This window comes from Oncorhynchus mykiss, chromosome 12, assembly GCF_057628025.1.
Source record: "Oncorhynchus mykiss isolate SJ-2025 chromosome 12, ASM5762802v1, whole genome shotgun sequence".
Classification (NCBI taxonomy): domain Eukaryota; kingdom Metazoa; phylum Chordata; class Actinopteri; order Salmoniformes; family Salmonidae; genus Oncorhynchus; species Oncorhynchus mykiss.
The window spans coordinates 63,049,223-63,056,358 of NC_143033.1; the positions used below are offsets into that span (position 1 = coordinate 63,049,223).

The following is a 7,136-nucleotide window of genomic DNA, read 5'->3' on the forward strand; positions in this document are numbered from 1 at the left end:
CTTTTGTTGCATTATTTAATGATTTTCTGAAACAATGTCAGAATAGCTCTATCCATTTGCACTTTATCCATTCTGTTCTCGTACTCAACCTGGAAGCAGCACAGGGTTAATTGCGTTCACCATCTTCACATCTATACAACTGCTCTATAGTTGGAGGGGAAAACATGTCACGGCAGTTGCATGACAATACAAGTGTCTAATCGTTGGTGCGGCTAGGGTTTGACAATGTATTGTTTTATGTCAGTGTCCTGAAAGTAAATCATGATCGTGAAAGACAGAACAATGAGCCAGAAATTGCACCGGATGTATAAATATGAAGCATTTCCGCTCACTACTCAACAAGGTAATGAGAAGGTGTAGCGAGATGGATTTGGGCCGAAATTCTTCACATTTTCTCATTGATGAAACATTTCATCTCCATACAGTTTTCTGTTTCCAAAACTAAAATATGTAAGAGTGGACTGCGTTTTGCAGGCTTGACCCTTTTCAAGTTTCAAAAAATTGGTTTAGGAGTGCCAAGGCGAATCGAGTTGCTGCACACGCGCACTTCAGAGTGGGCGTCCCCTAACGGAAAAATTGAAATACGTGCTAGAACGCGCCAGTAGGATTTCACTAGCTGATGCTTGGCTCTGCCCATCTCTTTGCTTGTTCCGCTCACTCGGATTAATTTATTCCCATTGGACACGACAGGCTCTGGTCTATCTTGATGTAGCTATAAAAAATCTTAGGTATGAAGTTGGGCAGAAACTGAAAGGGCTTGTGAAGAAAAATGTTATTGCAAGAACTGGGAGCTCTTTACATTTGAGGTGTCCAAATACCTTAGAAAATGTGGTAGTAATCTTGCTAAAACCAGAAGAGCTGAGGAGGAAAAGGTGATCATTAAGATAACTTCCCTTTCTCAGAGGTCCCCAGCTGACCTCTCGGGGAGGAGAAGCTGGAACTAATTGAGTTCCAAAATAAACTGGATAATATATAGAAATTAAAAGCAGACAGAGCCTTTATTAGATTGAGGAAAAAATGGATTGAGGAGGGAGAACAGAATTCATCCTATTTCTTTAGACTTGAGAAATTTCACTCTAAAAATAACACTATCCATCAATTAAACATTGATGGTGTTATTACAGATTACCAAAAATGAATCTCTAAATACTGTAGCAATTTTTACAGAAAATTGTATAGCTCTACTTACTGTCAGGAATCCACAGATATGTTTTTTTTAACTCACTGAATAATGTTCACTCTATCAGTTATATAGAATCTTAACAGTGTGATGAACCCATCAAAGTTGAAGAGATTATAGAGTCTATCAAACATCTAAAGAAAAATAAATCACCAGGTGTTGATGGAATTACATCAGAATTTGACAAATTATTTTCTGAACAAGGTGCTCCCTTCCTATTTGAAGTCTTTTTTAGAGAGTATTAAAAACAATGTTCTCCCTCCTACAATGAGTCAGGGGTTAATAACACTGATACCTAAGCATAAAAAATAAGTGCTGCTCATCGATAACTGCCGTAATTGTCTTTTAATAATGACTATAAGATTACTACTTGCAACAAGAATTAAAGTCCTGGATGCAATCATTGATGAAACACAGTCTGGCTTCATGAGGAACATACATATTTCTAACAATGTCAGACTAGTATTAGACATACTTGACTACTCAGACCTAATAACTGAGGATAGCTTCATATTATTTTTAGATTTTTATAAAGCATTTGACACAGTAGAGCATCAGTTTCTCTTCCACTCCTTTGAGAGACTTGGCTTTGGGGATTTTTTCTGTAAGGCTATTAAGACTCTCTATGCAAATGGTAACAGCTCTATCAAATTGAAATATGGCACCTCACCTAGATTTGAGTTCAAGAGAGGAATTAGGCAAGGTTGTCCTGTCTCTCCGTACCGGTTTTTATTAATCACCCAACTTCTTGCAAATTCTTTAAATAATAGTCCTGTAGAAGGTATTTCCATAGCTGGTAAAGAAATTACTATAAGCCATGGCTGATGATACTACACTTTTTCTGAAAGACGCTAACCAAATTCCCATATCGATCAATGTGATACAATCCTTTTCCAAAGCGTCTGGTCTATATTTGAAAATTAATAAATGTGAACTCTTAGCTGTCAAAGATTGTGTGACACCTTCATATTATGGTATTCCAGTAAAAGAAGAACTTACATATTTAGGCATAACCATTACAAAGGATCAAAAGTCTAGAGGCTTACTAAATTTGAACCCTCTTATTAAAAATACCCAGAAGAAGCTAAATCAATGGCTACAGAGGGACTTATCTTTAAAAGGTAGAGTCCTAATAACCAAGGCCGAATGTATCTCTAGACTAACATATGGCGCTCTGTCTTTATATCTTGACAGTAAAATAAGCAAGGAGATAGACCAGATGCTTTTCAACTTACTTTGGAGAAACCATACCCATTACATTAGGAAAACTGTTGTAATGAACACTTATGAGAATGGTGGACTGAATTTTCTGGACTTTACTACTTTAGATAATAGTTTTAAGATCAATTGGATAAAACAATTCCGAAGAAGACCCACTTCTATCTGGAATTGTATTCCTCATCATGTCTTCTCTACTTTTGGTGGCCTTAACTTCATGTTGTTTTGCAGTTATAATATTGACATGATTCCAGTGAAACTTTCTGCTTTTCATCGGCAGGTTTTCTTGTCATGGTCATTAATTTATAAACACTATTTTTCTCCACACAGATATTATATATGGAATAATCTGGATATATTGTATAAAAATACTTCTTTGTTTTTAGAATATTGGTCCCGAAATAATATCCTATTGGTGAGCCAACTGGTAAATGCAGAGGGTCTTTTACTCAGTTATAAGGAATTCTTATCACTTTACATGGTACCTGTAACACCTAAACATTTTGCAATTGTTTTAGACGCCATTCCCTCAGGTGTTGCTCTGTTATTCAGGAATGTGTCAAGACCTGACCCTCAGAGCCTACCTCCCATTACCCCTGTTGACTCATCCGTAGGAAAGATTTGTTTCTCTTTTGGTCCATTCAACAACAGAGCGATACGAACCATGTTATGTCATGCCTTATTGGAATGGATTTATTGATAATATCTGTTGGGAAAAAGTTTGGATGTAGCCACACACATACCTACTTGTTAACAAAATTAAGGAAGTGTCCTTTAAAATTATTCATAAATATTATCCTGCCAACCACTATATGAAGAAGTTTAAGGAAAACATAAACTCAAATTGCTCCTTTTGTAATGACCACCCAGAAACAGTGTTGCATCTTTTTTTGGCATTGTATTCATGTAAGAAAACTGTGGCAAGACATCAGTAGATTTATAATTGAACACATTTATGAAGATTTTACACTATTGTGGAGAGATGTACTGCTTGGATTCTTTACATACGATAGAAATAAGCTGAAACATTTTTATGTAATTAATGTAATTATTCTTTTGGCCAAATTTCATATACACAAATATAAATTTACAAACAAAAAAACACATTTTCTTACCCTACAAAAAGAAATTGAACTGCATTTTAAGACAGTTAAATACTCGCCCCCCCCAAAAAGCTGTTAGAATTGTAAGTGTATGTATGTCCCTTAAGGTCCTTGTGTAATTGTAATGTGATATTGTACCCCCTAGCTCGATTGTTTATAATCTATATATACTTGTGTTCCCTCATGTACTTTCTGTATTGATTTGTTGTTAATAAAAAAAGTTTAAAAAAAAAGTTGGGCAGAGACTGCTTCTCCTATAGAAATCCCGGATCACACTTGTAGGGATGTCGTGGCGACGTTGGCATGCGTAGGAACACGGCATCGAACACACCGACTGCGTCGTTGCATCACTGCAGCATAACATTTTGCGCAGCTAGGCAACTATACTGATGCAAGTACCTTTTGCAAATGGTCGCATGCAGTTGGACACATGGAGGAGAGAATCATTTTTGCAGTATCCTCAAAACCGTGTCTTTTTGACACAACTGCTGACAGCTACAGGGACATAAACACAAAAAATGCTACTTGGAGACAAGTGTCCACGATAGTAGGATTGCCAGGTCAGTTTAGTAGTGAGCTTGTGCTAGATGTGGCTAGTTAGCGTTAGCTAGCTAACTAACCTAGCCAAGAGGTGTGTGTGAAATAAATAGTAAAATAAATTTTGCTAGCTACTACCCTTTAACTTTCCCAAATAATCATGTTTGAAAGAGTGTGAATGTCAGATAAATAGTAATATAAATGGTAGATACTACTGTACCCTGATAATTTGGTCAGATAACCGTGTGTGTGTGTGTGTGTATGTGTACAGTAGGCGACATGTCCATGATAGCTATCTAATAACTATAGTTATGCTAGGTAATGGTTTGGCTTATCATGTTCATGTCTATGTAGAAGAAGACTGTAGGAGGAGGTGGAGAGGACTCAGGGACAGGTATCAGAGAGAGAGAAGGGCAGAGAAAGATAAGAGGTCTGGGTCATCAGCTTCAGGCCACCAGCCTTCTGCCACATTCTTTCTTTTCTGGATCCATTTATTGTGCCTAGGGCAACGAGTGGCAATTTTACAGCCAGACTACGTCATCCACAAGTGTTGTCGCCACTGGTGCATCAAGACCCTCAACGTCACCTACAAATGCGACCATCACCTCCACCGGTGGAGTGAGACCCTCTACAACATCATCCACGAGTATGACCACTACCGGTGCAGCCATGGAAGATGATGAAATGGAGGAAGCACCTCTAGATCTAGGACCACCTGAGATTATTATGAACCTCACGGAAGTGACCACTGAGGACCTCGTTGAACAGGATGTGGCCGTGGAGAGAAACAGAGAGAGAAACGAAGAGGAACAACGTCACACCAGGCGTCATCGGAGGTACCAGCCCCCAGATCCACTCAACTCATTTCAGCCCAACCTGATGCTAACAGGAAGGAGGATGAAGAGACCCTCTTTGCCATGAGCCTGGTGCCAACACTGAAGAGGCTGCCTCAGCAAAGAAAAGCAGCAGTCAAGGTTAAAATGTATCAGCTGCTTTTCGAAGCCGAGTTCAATGGTAGGTTTTTTTTCTCTCCACATCACAGGTAGTGTCATAAGTGTGCGACAGTGAAGTAAAGTAGGTCATTTTTACAGTATAGTCATGTGGGTTAATTGGTATTTCAGATCAAAGTATTAATATGAGGCAAATGTATAGCTGTTGTTTCTGGGTTAGAAAATATTCTAAAACAGTTTGCTGTCGAAATATCTGCCTGTCATATTCATCTTTTGATCTGAAATACAAATTATATGAGTAAACAGCAAGTATTACCAACTTTACCACACTGTTCCTATATTTATGCCACTAACTACACTATGCAAGCAGTATTTAGTTAACATAAATCTCACCTTTTATTGTGTCATATTATGTTAAGTTTGTATGTGTTGTCTTTCTCTTCCCTTTCAGAAATGGAGTCAATTTAGCTGACCAGCTCACAGGAAGGACAGGAAGAGGAGAGGAGTTGTCTAGTTGTTGTTTTGACCTCCCTCATTGTACCTTTCTTTTCACACACGTCAGTTCCGTTTAAATTCAGTCAATTCATAAAGTCATTTGTTTATAAAGTCTTAGGATAGCATTCATTATTAGTGTTACATAGATTTCTGAATTGAAACTCATACGGAGTTTTCACAGATGCTCTTGGTCTCTTACGAGACTAAAGGTCAATATATTTCTTTCATTTAAAACCACTTGAAAACCAGGGTGTTGAAACTTTTTGTGAAGTTATGTTCCATCGACTGGTCCATGACGTCCAGGGGCCATTTGTTTGTTTAGCTGTGTTATGGCTACATATTATTCCCTTTTTCTCAGAGACAGAGATACACACACACCTCTTCGTACCTCAGATCTCCAGTGCCCTGCCCTCTCTCTCTTTATGGTCATATCTGAAGTTCCCCTACTACGTCTAGGCTTTATGAGTAGTCCCTGTATCGGTCTGCAGTTGTACCAAAAATACATGCTCTTGCTGTTCTCTTACAGATTACAGGCTACACATTAATTAAAAAAAAATAATAATAATTTACACGCACGCACACACCTATTTCAATAGTTTTATTTTTTAAAACATTTTTACAACACACATACCTGTCATGTTCTTTCCTGTACTTGAATACTTATTAAATTATAATGTTTTCATAGTCAGTTGTTTATTAATATCTAATTTAGACTTAATCTGCTTATTTCTTCCCTACACCTTTGCTGATCTAAGACAAGATGAAAGTAAAAACACACATTCTCTTCCTAATTAGTTTTTTTTCCACCTGTATTTTGTCAGGCCAGTGAACATGGTGGTAAACTGTACTATTTGTATGGACCCTAGGTTACCCTTTCCCTTTGTTATCATACTAACTGTATGTCGTATAACCTTAATTAGTGCTCCCGCTCACCTGACGTACCATGCCAGGTGTGTATAATACTGACGTTAATGTCAGTGCCTGTCTGGGGGCGTTGTTGGCACCTGCCCTGGTAACATCAGGAAGGTGACCATTTGGCGTGCCCATCTCCATCCGGAGCGGCTCCTGGAATGACCTCCGCAGGTAGTTGTGGAGAACACATGTGGCCTTCACGCAGGCATCAACATTTGAGGGGCTGAGACCAAGCACTCTCCAATACATTCTCCATCGGGCTGCCAGAATCCCAAAGGCGCATTCAACAACTAACCTTGCCCTGGACAGTCGTTTGTTAAAGATCCTTACGGGCTTTGGCAATGGCAGCTGGCGTCCAGCGTAGGGCCTCATGAGGTTGGGTCTTAAAGGGAAGGCCTCATCACCGACGAAGACGTGGTGAACAGGTCCCAGGTCTTCAGCCCCAGGGAGTGATGCAGGTAGTGGAATATCCAGGGTGCCATCCTGAAGTGCCTGGCCAAAGGCAGTCTCGGAGGGTCACGACATCACTTCACTTGCCGTAAGCACCAACATCGACAACACGGAAACAGTAGATGGCATCTACTACAGCCAAGAGTACAACTGAATATGTACCCTTGTAGTTGTAGAACTGCGAACCTGAGCACGGTGGAGCCTGGATTACTACATGTTTCCCGTCAATGGAGCCAAGACAGTTGGGGAAATTCCACCTCCAGGAACTCGGCAGCGATGGCCCTCCAGTCT

The 7,136-nt window shown here is 39.3% G+C and overlaps 1 pseudogene across 1 annotated transcript; it reads left to right on the top strand.

The window, feature by feature from the left end:
- The first annotated feature begins 313 nt into the window (after positions 1-313).
- On the top strand, positions 314-6,167 carry LOC110537889 (uncharacterized; annotated as a pseudogene). The gene is made up of 3 exons (XR_002475686.3): positions 314-343; positions 4,393-5,052; positions 5,440-6,167. The product of XR_002475686.3 is annotated as an uncharacterized LOC110537889 (transcript).
- Positions 6,168-7,136: the final 969 nt, after the last annotated feature.